The sequence below is a fragment of the Lolium rigidum genome, chromosome 3 (genome assembly GCF_022539505.1).
Source record: "Lolium rigidum isolate FL_2022 chromosome 3, APGP_CSIRO_Lrig_0.1, whole genome shotgun sequence".
Classification (NCBI taxonomy): domain Eukaryota; kingdom Viridiplantae; phylum Streptophyta; class Magnoliopsida; order Poales; family Poaceae; genus Lolium; species Lolium rigidum.
Window position 1 is genome coordinate 60,431,788 of NC_061510.1, and position 13,400 is coordinate 60,445,187.

Sequence of the window (13,400 nt, forward strand, 5' to 3'; positions counted from 1 at the left end):
TTTTAATGAAGAGCCGATTGCTCAAGAAGAGCCGATTGCTCGCATAACTACCGATGCTATGTCACTAGTCCTCGCTGCCCTCGTCGTCGGTATCGTAGCCGTCACCGGCCGCTCTTCCGAAGAACTCTTCATCACTATTGCTCCGAGTCTTCGACAGGAGCTTCTTCCTCTCGCGTCGTCATAGTCAGCTTCACTATCCGCCCGAGACACGGAGGCGCTTCGCCGGCGGGTATCTAGTGGAGGAGGAAGAGTCATTTGGCACAGCTTTAATAAGGAGAAGCCTAATGGGGGATTTAAAACCATTGCGGTGTCCAAGGAAATGGTGCTAAAATTATCAAGTTTTGCAAAAAGGCGAGGAGCAAGACATCGTGGTAAAGGATACTGCAACGGTTCTGCCACGACATGACCCGACGAAAGAAGAGCATAATGATTTTGGAAATGTCATTTCCAAAACCAGGGGGGCATGTGTTATCACCAGATTTTGGCCAAATCAGGAGGTGGGCCGCGATCAGGATAGGCTTGGAAGATTACATGTTGAAGATCTCTGAAGCGGCCCTGCTCGGTGAGGTTGGGCCAGATTGCCCATGTATCTTTAATTATAGTAGATTGTATCTAGATTAAAAGTTAGAGTTTATCTCGTGCACGGTTTAGTGCACGCCCACATTAGAAAGTCCGCTGGACTATAAATATGTATCTAGGGTTTATGGAATAAACAACAACCAACGTTCAACCACAAACAAATCTCGGCGCATCGCCAACCCCTTCGTCTCGAGGGTTTCTACCGGTAAGCATCATGCTGCCTAGATCGCATCTTGCGATCTAGGCAGACTAAGCCTGCCCACGTTGTTCATGCGTTGCTCGTATCGAAGCCTTTTTGATGGCGAGCAACGTAGTTATCTTAGACATGTTAGGGTTAGCATTGTTCTTCATACTACATGCTTTCGTAGTGCAACCCTTGCATGTCTAGCCGCCCCTACACCTATCTTAGGTGTAGGGGCGGCACCCCGCTTGATCATAGTTTAGTAGATCTGATCCGTTACGATTGCTCCTTGTTCCACAAGGATTAGTTTAATATCTGCAATAGTTAGGCCTTACAAAGGGGGGAGGATCCAGCGGCACGTAGGGTGTCGTTCGTTGGCCCTAAGCAGGATGTTCCGAGGATCAACCTCGTGTTGGTTTTTAGGCCTTGTTTAGGATCGGCTTACGATCACCGTGCGTGGCCGCGAGGCCCAACTCCGGAGTAGGACGATCCGATTATGCGGTGAAAACCCCACATCGTTGTAGATCTCATTAGCTTTACCTTGATCAAGCAGGACCACCATATATTCGGACACCTCGTCTCGAATCATGGGTGGATCGGCTCTTTGAGCCGATTCACATGATAACCCGAGAGCCGATCGAGGCTCGTATTTAACGTTTACGTGTGTGCCCTGCAGGAAACTAAGCGAGGCATCATCCACACTTTCTCCGACCAGGTATAGGTCGGGTGGCACGCCCTTGTGATAAACATCGGCGCGTGCGACCAGGAGGCTTTGCGGGCCGTCGCTCAGAGGGACTGGGGCCAGCTGCAGCCCTAGTTGTTCCCGGCTCTACCGTGTTGCCCGTCTCTGCCCGCCAGGGGGTTTCTGACGTCAACATGATCTTGATGAAGATTATGTGGAACTTGATGATGATTTTATTGAAAAATGCAATGCTACTACTGATGCAAGTAAAATTAAAAAGTTGCTTGCAGAACATACTGTTAGATATAAACTGTCTCCTGATCCTAAATTTTCCACATCTCCTATAAACATTAAGGATAAAGATTATGATTTTTCTCTTGATCTATCTCATATAGCTATTGTTGAGAAAACACCTTTTTGTGGTACTGAAAAAGAAAGTGCTGTTGAACACATGATTGAGTTATCTACTCTGAGTAGCTTGTTTTCTGATGATGTTAAGAAGCGTACTTACTTTGTTGCTAAAATCTTCCCATTCTCATTAAAGGATGACGCTAAAACTTGGTATAATAGTTTGCCATCTAGTTCTATTAAAAGTCCAAAAGGATTGCTTGATGTTTTCTTCCGTAAATACTTTCCTGCTAGTGCTCAACATGCTGCTTTGCAGAGAATTTATAATTTTGATCAGGGAGATGGAGAGAAATTGCCTGAGGCTTGGGCTAGATTCTGCTCTCTTATTAGAGCTCGCTCGACCATGATTTGGAAAAGCATGATTTACTTGATATATTTTATAGTGGACTAACCATTGAGTCTAGGGCATACCTGGATAGTTGTGCTGGTTGTGTTTTCGGGAAAAGAACTCCAGACGAAGTCGAAGAATTATTGGCTAAGATAGGCCGGAATCATGATGATTGGACTACGCCCGAACCAACTCCAACGCCAATATTAAAGAAGAGGGGTTTAATTAAATTGAATGATGAAGATATGAGGGAAGCCAAGAAGTCTCTCAAGGAGAAAGGTATTAAATCTGAAGATGTGAAGAATCTACCTCCCATAGAAGATATATGTGAGATAATTCCCCCTTCATCCATGATTGAGGTAAATTCCCTTCAGACGCTTTACTAGGGAAGATATTCCGTATTCAAAACCTCCTGCGCAATGCTTAGATGAGTTTGATAATTATATTGTTAAGCAAGAAAATTTTAATATGAGAGTAGAGAATCATTTAATGGAAAATTCTCAAGCTATTAGTGAATTGCATGATATTGTGGAGAGAACCTCCAATGATGTTAAGATGCTTGTTAAACATTTTCATATGGTTCAAACTCAAATTGATCAACTCACTAAAGTGCAAAATGACTTGCTAGGAAATAATTCTAAAGAAAAACATGCTTATGAAGTAACAACTAGAGGTGGTGTCTCTACCCAGGATCCTCTATATCCTGAAGGACATCCCAAAAGAATTGAACAAGATTCTCAACGCATTGAACCTAGAGCTCGTTCTAAGAAAAGAAAAAGAAACATAAGAATGTTGTAGAATCCTCTGAACCTGTTAATGATCCTAATAGTATTTCTATTTCTGATGCTGAAACTGAAAGTGGTAATGAACATGATAAAGATAATGATAAGAATGATACTCCTGATAAAGAAGAGGTTGAAGAAGAACCTGAAAAGCATGCTAAAAATAAAAAGTATACTAAAGAAGATTTTATTGCTGAGAAACATGGTAATGAAAGAGAACCTTGGGTGCAAAAGCAAATGCCTTTTCCTGCTAAGAAACTAAAATCAAAGGAAGAAGAACACTATAATAAATTTTGTGATTGGATGAAACCTTTATTCTTGCAAATCCCTTTGACTGATGCTATTAAATTGCCTCCTTATTCAAAGTATATGAAAGATATTGTTACTAACAAAAGGAAAATCCCCAATGAGGAAATTTCCACTATGCTTGCTAATTACTCTTTCAATGGCAAAGTTCCAAAGAAGTTGGGCGACCTGGTATACCTACTATTCCTTGTTCTATTAAGAATAATTATGTTAAAACTGCTCTATGTGACTTGGGAGCCGGTGTTAGTGTTATGCCTTTTTCTCTCTATAAGAGACTTTACTTAGATAAGTTGATACCTACCGATATATCTTTGCAAATGGCTGATAAATCTACTGCTATTCATGTTGGTATATGTGAGGATGTTCCCTGTTCAAGTTACTAATAATCGCTTGATATTAACCGATTTTGTTGTGTTGGAAATGCTCGAAGATGATAATATGTCTATTATTCTTGGGAGACCTTTTCTTAACACCGCAGGGGCTGTTATTGATTGCAATAAAGGAAAGGTTACTTTCAATGTTGATGATAAGGAACACACCGTCTATTTCCCCAAGAGGATTGAGAAAGCGTGTGGAGTCAATACTATTTCTAATGTGAGAACTATCAAAGTTGGAACTATTGATTGTCCTATATATGATCCTAAAGAAGAATATCAAACTCTTGTGATTGGATCCATATCAATACAATTCAAGGTAACATGATTGATTTGAGGTTTATTTCTTCATATGCTATGTAAAATTTATTTGGTGGCAAGACTTGATCAACCTTGTTAACAAATACTTTTTATATGCATAGAGGAGGTAAACAACATCTCTTTCTTCCTCCACTTTCTTTAGTTGCTGTAGCATTTTTAATTTTCAAAGTTCCTTAGTTGATTAGAGTTTTCAAGATTTTTCCTGGCCAGTAATAATAAACTTAATACCCAGAAATGTGCATTTTTCAAAGTTTTCAAAAATTCGCGAAAATTACACCGTTGGTCCTATTTTTCGACGAGGCACCTGGGAGCACCAGAGGATGACCTGTGGGGCACCACAGGGTGCCACACCACAGGCCGGCGCGGCCAGCAAGGGGGGCACGCCACCCTGTGGTGTGGGCCCCTCCTTGCCCCACTACTTCATCTCTTTCTTCCAGCATCTTCTCTCTCCCGAAAAAACTCAAACCAACTTTCTCTCACTCGCGTTTTTGCTGAAGAGCTCAGGATTTTTCGATCTCTTTGCTCAGCCCAGATTTCTGTTTGAAATTTGGCACATTTGCTCTCCGGTATGTGACTCCTTCGATTATCCAAGTAGAATTTTGTTTGGTGGAGTATATCTTGAATATTTTGCTGCTGTAGGTAACATGTTTAGTGAGCTTGCATGCTTGTTCTAAGTGGTAGAAACTAGTTTTGATGCATGATTAGTACTCTAGCAAGTTCCTATGGTAGTTTCCCTCAATTATATGTCACCAAATCAAGTTTTATATTGTTTGTTGAAAATTTCAGAAAAGAGATGAAGAAGTTCAAATTTGGAGAATTGTTCAAGAAAGGAACAACCAGCACCGGGAGGCCTTCTAGGACCGCCACCCAAATTAGGCGGTCGTACAATGAGGACATCATCGCGCCTAGCTTCGCGCCCGAATAGGACAATGGGGCTCCTAATGCTTCATCCTTCCCATGTTATGATTTTCTGACAAATGCAGGGATATTGGATGATTTCTTCACCCTTGTCAACAGGGCGGGCTTAGCCACCTACGTGGGAGATGAAAGGGAGCAATACTACATGCTCACCAAAATTTTTGTCGAGAGTTTCAAGTTCCAAAACACGCAATATGATCCGACAGTTGCATTCAAGATCTATGGTAATCCTGTTACTATGGAATTGGAAGAATTTTGTCGTGCATTGGATATTGCCCCTGTAGGTACAGCAAGGAGGATTGATGACAACCCCCGGACTTGTTGGAGCTCTATCGAGGGATCACCAATGATGACTGTCGCACCATTCAGCGGGGCAAGATAAGGAACATTCAACTCCCCGCCATTAAATATTTTGCATATTACATTGCTACTATCATACTTGGTAGGGAGAACACTAGCAATATTCCTAGTTACCATCTTTCTTTCTTGAATATTGCACTTACTGGACGGACATCTTATCATCTTGGTTCTCTTATTGCTCGCCGCCTGTCTACCAGGGGGCCTATTTTTGGAGGAACTATTGCACTGCGCATTTTAGCATATTTGGAGCTTCCTATTGATCCTAATGATGTGCCATTAACCCCTAGGAGGCTTGATATCACTGCTATGAAAAGCCATCATTTTGTTACCGCCGATTCCACTTTAGATAATATGGTCTATAGAATGTTGTTTGCCGACGGGGATGAGAAAGAAATCCCTCTTCCCCAGCCAGTGTTTGTTTTGTATTGACAGGCAACCATGGTCGCGCACTAAGGAGGAGGTGGATGAACATATGAAGATACAAGATTTCCACCAGCAGCATGACTCCGAGGACGCCGAGCCCTCCTACGACTACACCGTCACGTATCCGGGTGCTTCTTCTAGCACATACCCGGAATATGATCCATCTTCGTCGTACAACGGGGATACTACCTCATGGCCTCGATGGGATTGAACTCCACTTAGGCCAAAATCCTAAGCTTGGGGGGAGGTATACCGGCATCACTCATTCTTTGCATATTATGGTTGCTGGATACTTGTACATACTTGTTTAGTCTCTTTGAGTGGTTTTCTAATGAGAGGGAGATGATATTTGGGGAAGTGCTGCCTGAAAACAGATTCTGGACTGTTACTAGAAAAATTTGTGCGCACAGCCAGAGCGTTATTTTGAGCTGCCAATTTTTGTGCAGGTTCCCCAGGTTGTTATATAACTTTCATTAGTTGAACACTTTTCGAGCTGAGCAACGTAAGATTTTTGTAAAAATCGATTTCTGTACTGCTGTCAGGCTTTGGCAGATTTCTGCCATTTCGCTTTTCTGTGTTTCATTTAGTTTGCTATTTCCTGCTTTCACTTTGTTTCTTTCCTAAAACACAAAAAGACCAAAAATATTTCTGTTGTTTCTCTTCACCATTTGTTTATCTTGGTTTCTTGCATTTGTTTCGCTTTATTTGCTATTGCTAGTTTGCTATAAGAAAACCCAAAAAGATTTTGTTTTGTTTGCTTGTTTCCTTTTGTTCTTGTTCTCAAATTCGAAAACACCAAAAATATTTGTTGTTCTTCTTTGGTTTGTAAAGTTCATCATGAGTTCAATGGTTTTCGGTGGCTGGAGCGTGGTTTTCATTTCATATTATCCAAGCTACACAAGTGAAAAGGCAATAATGACGATCTACGACAATCTGATTGTGGTGAGAGGCTGGTATGAACTCTATTTGTTTTCATTTTTGTACATATACTCATCCATGTGAGCATGTTTAGTTGGTTCATGTGAGGTATATGTTATTTAAGAAAGTTTAGTAGTTCATGATCTCTCATGATTAGCTCCAATTTATTAATATGAGTAGTATGTCATGGATGTTTGCTTGCATTGTTTTATTCATAAGTAAGTATGGAATTGTGGTATCCTCCTCTGAATAATTCATTTATATCGACTTGGCACATGCTCACGCATGCATATGACTGAACAAAAGTCAATTAAGCCTCGATGATTTACATTGCTTCGAGTTCTTGTATCACTTTTATGCCTCAATTAATTTATTTTGCCGCAAGCATGATTATGACAGCTTATTGCTCTCTTGATTTGTCGCTCCCTAGTCTTTTGCTAGCCTTCACTTGTACCGAGCGGGAACGCTGCTCGTGCCTCCAAACACATGAAAACCAAGTTATTCCAAAGTGTCCACCATAAATACCTATGCATGGCATTTCAAACCATTCCAAGTAAATTCTCATGCGCTACCTTTAAAACCTTCAAAATGCTTCTTAATTTGTGTTAATGTTTCATAGCTCATGAGGAAGTATGTGGTGTTTAGCTTTCAACCTTGTCATTTACTTTTGACGGACTCTCATATGGACTAGTGGCACATCCGCTTATCCAATAATTTTGCAAAAAGAGGCGGCAATGGGATTCCCAGTCCCGAATTAATTAACTTAAATAGACAGTCCTCCATGGTTTGTGATTGTTGGCAGGCACCCGAAGGATTCGGTTAGCCATGGCTTGTGTAAGCAAAGGTTGGGGGGAGTGCCACATAAAAATGCAAATAATTCATGGGAGCCGCTCTTGAAAGTCCGGTTGGCAAGGTAGTTGGTGTACCCATTACCATTCATTGACAACAACAAACACCTCTCAAAATAATTTTACTCCTGCTTTACAAATGAAAAGCTCTAGCGCATGTTAATCCCTTCTTCCCTCTGTGAAGGGTCAATCTTTTACTTTTATGTTGTGTCTCCATCCTTTCTTTGAGCACTTTCTTGAGAGCACAACCGTCATTCTTAGTATAATATGCTTGTCTCAAAATATGATTGATTGTGGTATAACTTTGATGCTTTTATCTTTGACAATCACTACTTCTAGTCTTTCTATGAACTCCGGAGGTGCCCGGGCATTTATGTTTTGCCGATCAAATACGAGCAAGCGAGATACCACTTTATCATACTCTCTTATGAACATTGCAATCCTGCTTATATACATGATTCATGATGCTTATTATTAATTGTTGGTACCTCTTCATGATTGACATAGCTGTTGGATGATCTTATTTCAATGTATCTTATTATGAACTGCTTAAGTATTAGCCATATCATGAGAATATATACATCATATGAACAAATGTGTTCGTGAAAGTTCTTTTATCGCTCAGTTGTTAACTGAATTGCTTGAGGACAAGCAATAAGCTAAGCTTGGGGGAGTTGATACGTCCAAAACGTATCTACTTTCCCGAACACTTTTGCTATTGTTTTTCCTCTAATTTGTGTATTTTGGATGCAACTAACACGGACTAACGCCGTTTTCAGCAGAACCGTTCCGGTGTCTCGTTTTTGTGCGAAATCCAACTTTCGGGAAAAACCTCGGGATTTTGACGAAAGGCCCTATTTTCCCGTAATACCGACGGAGCCGTAAGGACAAATCAAGTGGAGGCCCGAGGGCCCCACACCATAAGGCGGCGCGGCCTAGGGGGCCCGCGCGGCCCTATGGTGTGGCCCCTCGGCTGGCCTCCGACGCCCTCCTTCGGACTATTTATCGGCCTCGACCTAAAAACGCACGGGGAGAAGTCGAAGTCGCCGTAAACCCTCGGAACGCCGCCACATCGCGAAACTCCGTCGCGGGAGCCGAAGTCTCCGTTCGGCACTCCGCCGGACGGGGAATTGGAGGAGATCATCGCCGCCATCACCGCCAACGCCTCTACATCAACCAGCCATGTTTCCCCCATCCATGTGTGAGTAATTCCCCCGTTGTAGGCCGAAGGGGATGGTAGGGATTGGATGAGATTGGTCATGTAATAGCATAAGATTGTTAGGGCATAGTGCCTAGTATCCGTAGATGTTACTTTTATGATATTGTTGCAACTTGTTATGCTTAATGCTTGTCACTAGGGCCCGAGTGCCATGATCTCAGATCTGAACATGTTATTGATTCATGAAGATATTCGTTGTTTATGATCTTACCCGCAAGTTGTATACACATGTCGCTGTCCGGAACCAATGGCCCCGAAGTGACGTAAATTGGGACAACCGGAGGGGATGGTAGTGACGTGAGGATCACATGTGTTCACGGAGTGTTAATGCTTTGCTCCGGTACTCTATTAAAAGGAGTACCTTAATATCCAAGTAGTTTCCCTTGAGGCCCGGCTGCCACCGGCTGGTAGGACAAAAGATGTTGTGCAAGTTTCTCATTGCGAGCACGTACGACTATAATTGGAACACATGCCTATTGATTGATTAGTACTTGGATACCGTTTTATTATTATCTCGCAAATGCCCTGCTATGATTGTTACATGATTTTCTCTCATCCATGCAACGCCCGTTATCCGTCCCCGTGCCTACGTATTTTAATCCTGCTGTTTACTAAAATCACTACTCGCTGTCTTTGTTACTCCGTTCGTTGTTATTTTACTACTCGCTACCGCTATAAAACTCGTTACTATCGATAAACTCTTGCGAGCAAGTCTGTTTCCAGGTGCAGCTGAATTGACAACTCCGCTGTTAAGGCTTCCAAGTGTTCTTTGTCTCCCCTTGTGTCGAATCAATAAATTGGGTTTTACTTCCCTCGAAGACTGTTGCGATCCCCTATACTTGTGGGTCATCATGGAGCGAAAGGAAGAAGGTCATGAGTACGGAGTCCAAAGACTAGTCTATTACATTAGCGAGGTATTGACAGAATCCAAGCAAAGATACCCTCACTTTCAGAAGCTAGCCTACAGAGTGTTCCTAGGTAGCCGGAAGCTGAGACACTACTTCCAGGAGCATCCTATGATAGTTGTCAGAAAAGCTCCATTGTCAACCATCATCAACAACTCCGACGCAATAGGACGCGTAGCAAAGTGGGGCATAGAACTTTCTACCTTCAACATCAACTACAAAGCCAGATCCTCGATCAAGTCCCAAGTCTTGGCAGATTTCTTCGTTGATTGGACTGAAGCGCCGGAGGGCACACCTGTGCCGGAACCTGAAGCTTGGGTCATGCATTTTGACGGATCCAAGCAACATCAAGGCTCGGGGGCTGGAGTTACCCTGAAGTCACCAACCGGAGAAGAACTGCGGTATGTTTTGCATATTGACTTCGAAGCTACAAATAATATGGCGGAATACGATGCTCTACTACACAGTCTGCACACCGCTAAGGAGATTGGGATCAAGCACATCATATGCTGCGGAGATTCTGACCTAGTGGCACAACAAGTAGCCGGAACCTGGAACGCCAGAAACTCCGTTATGGCGGCTTACAGAGATAAAGTTGACGATATCGCCAAGTGCTTCCTCTGATATGAAGTCAAGTACGTCAGGAGAGATGATGACATAGCGGCAGATATGCTGTCCAAGCTCGGATCTGGCAGGAAACCCATACCGCCTAAAATTTTCCTTGAGCATCTACGGACACCCTCAATAAAGGACGCTAACCCGGAAAACCCAGATGTGGTAGTGTCTCTGGCTATGGAGGTGATGACTATCGCTCCAGCTTGGACCCAACCTTTCCTGGACTACCTCATTGACCAGAAGTTGCCGGAGGATGAAGTCCCCGCGCAACAGGTCGTCAGATGAGCATGATCCTACATAATAGTTGGTGGACAGCTCTCTAAACGAAGTGCAAATGGGGTATTTCTGAGATGCGTCTCAAATCAAGATGGCATCGAAATCCTTAGAGCGATCCACCGAGGTGATTGCGGGCATCACGCCGCTCCTAGGTCCCTTGTTGCAAAAGCTTTCCGGTAAGGTTTTTACTGGCTAACAACTAAAGAAGATGCTGAAAAGTTAGTCAAAACTTGTCGAGGTTGTCAATACTACGCTACTCAACCAAATGCTCCGACTCAGGAGCTGAAGACCATCCCTATCACTTGGCCGTTCGCGGTCTGGGGGCTCGACATGGTCGTAAAATTAAAGAAATCGTCTCCTAGAGGTTTTGAGTACCTCTTGGTCGCTATTGACAATTTCAGTAAGTGGATCGAGGCAAAGCCAGTGAGAAAAGCCGATGGTGCTATGGCACTAAAATTCGTTTGCAGCCTCGTAGTGAGATACGACAGCCCACACAGCATAATCACAGACAATGGCACGAACTTCGCACAGGGAGAACTAAAGGATTATTGCAATGACGTAGGGATCCGGCTTGACCTAGCTTCCGTGCCAGATCCACAATCTAATGGGCAGGTCGAGCAAGCCAATGGCCTCATACTAGCTGGAGTCAAACCACGCCTTGAAGAACCGCTGCGGCGAGCAGCCGGAGCTTGGGTTGAGGAGTTAGATTCTGTTATGTGGAGTTTACGAACTACCTCTAACAGGTCAACTGGATTCACGCCTTTCTTCCTAGTATACGGATCTGAAGTTGTGCTCCCCTCTGACATCATCCATGATTCCCCGCGAGTTTTCGCCTACAACGAAGAAACTGCTGATAAGGCTCGACCTCTATCTGTGGATCTGATCAAAGAAGCTCAGATTTTAGCTGACCAACGTTCCACTATTTACCAGCAGAAACTCCGACGCTATCATAGTCGTCGAGTTCGGAACCGCTCGTTTAAGGAAGGTGACTTGGTCCTTCGCCTTCGACAGGTGAAAGAGCATAAGTTGCAATCTCCATGGGAAGGACCTTTCGTCATCAGCAAAGTGCTGCACAACGGATCTTACTACCTCTTTGATTTCCACGAGTTAAAGGATAGACCTGCCAATTGGTACCGGAAACGCAAGAGGGACGATCTGGGTGACATATACGATGAAACAGACCATCCCTGGAATATAGCACAGCTACGTCCTTTCCACACTTAGCAATTTTCGCATTACATACTTTGTAATAGTTATGATACATGATCAATGAAATAAAGCATATGGTTCACTCTTTGAGTCTTTTACCTCCTTTAGTTGTTCATTTTTGGATCGTGTATGTTTTCCGACTGAAACCGCAGAGCTGGATGTTTCCTCCTAGGCGTTTATAAAATTTGTCATTTTCAAAATCGTCCTTTAGGACGTGAGCTTAAGTTTTCTGGTGGATAAGTTTTTTCGTTGCGAACTTGTGGATTCCTCGTAGTGATTTCCGGCACCGTCGCCGAGGGCTTGTTTCCGCGGTTATTGACGGATCGCCATTGGGCTTCGTCGCCGTCGGCGAGCGTTTCTGGCTAAAGGTCTTCCGGCTCATTTAAGGTCAAATAAGTATGCCGGAAAAACTTAGAAACTAGCAGTTGCTTTCCAAACAAACGAAACATGCATAGATAAGTTAAAACGGACCGCAGGATAAGTTTCTTCCGCCCACATGCATATGTTTCGTCCTAACTACTTCAAATGCTTAGTCTTATTACAAACTCACGCATGGGACAAAACTGATGCATCTCATTGTTTTTCAGGAATTCACTCGGAGGATTCTGGCTTGTCTTCAGATTCCTGGTAGGTGCTATCCTTGTCGGAAGCGTCGCCTGAGTCATTGTCTGATAGATGCGCGCTGGACCCAGAGCCTTCCTCGTCATCTTCCTCATCGTCGGAAAAACCGGCCGGAGGATCATGCTTCTTGTACCATGCCGAGTGATCCAATCGCTGGGCAAAGAGCGTTGATACGTCCCAAACTTCTCTATAATTTTTGATGCTCCATGCTTCTTTTGTTACAATTCTTATATGTTTTATGTGCACTTTCCCACACTTTTTAGCATTTTCTGGGACTAACCTATTAACGCAGTGCCGCTATGCCAGTTCCTGTTTTTTGGTGTTTTTGTGTTTCAGAAAAGTTGTACCTAAAAGTTTTTCGGAATTCGACAAAACAAAATCCCAGAGTCTTATTTTTCCGGGTCGAATATGGAGCCAGAAGGACACGCACAGGAGATCTGCCACATGGCAGTACATAGGACAGGCGCGGCCCCACCCTTGGCTGCGCCTGGCCCATGTACTGGAGCCTCGTCGCCTCGTTTGCTCCGTCCTTCTGCCTATTTATTCCTCGTATCGGGAAAACCCTAGGGACGAGAGCCTCCATCCACGAAAAGTTCTGACGCCGCTGACAACCGAAACCCTAGTTCGGGAGGGTTCTGCAGTCCATCTCGGCACCCTGCCGGAGAGGGAAATCACCGCCGGAGGCCTCTACATTGAAATGTCTTCATCCAAGGTGATGCGTGAGTAGTTCTCCACGGGACCATGGGTCCATAGCAGTAGCTAGATGGTTGTCCTCTCCTTGTTGTGCTTCGTGTATAGATCTTGTGAGCTGCCTAACATGATCAAGGTCATCTATTTGTAATTGCTACATGTTGGTTTGATGTGGATCTGATTTATAGAGATATTGCTTTGGTTGAGATTATGTATTATGTTATTATGATCTTGCATGCTCTCCGTTTCTAGTAGATGCTCTGGCCAAGTAGATGCTAGCGACTCCAAGAGGGAGTATTTATGCTCGATAGTGGGTTCATGCCTCTGTTTAACCATGGGAAGTGACCTTGTTCTCTATGGTTGTAGATGTGTTGTTGCTATTAGGGAGAAAACCATTCAAGGATAGTTTCATCGTTTACTTTACACACATTGCTTAA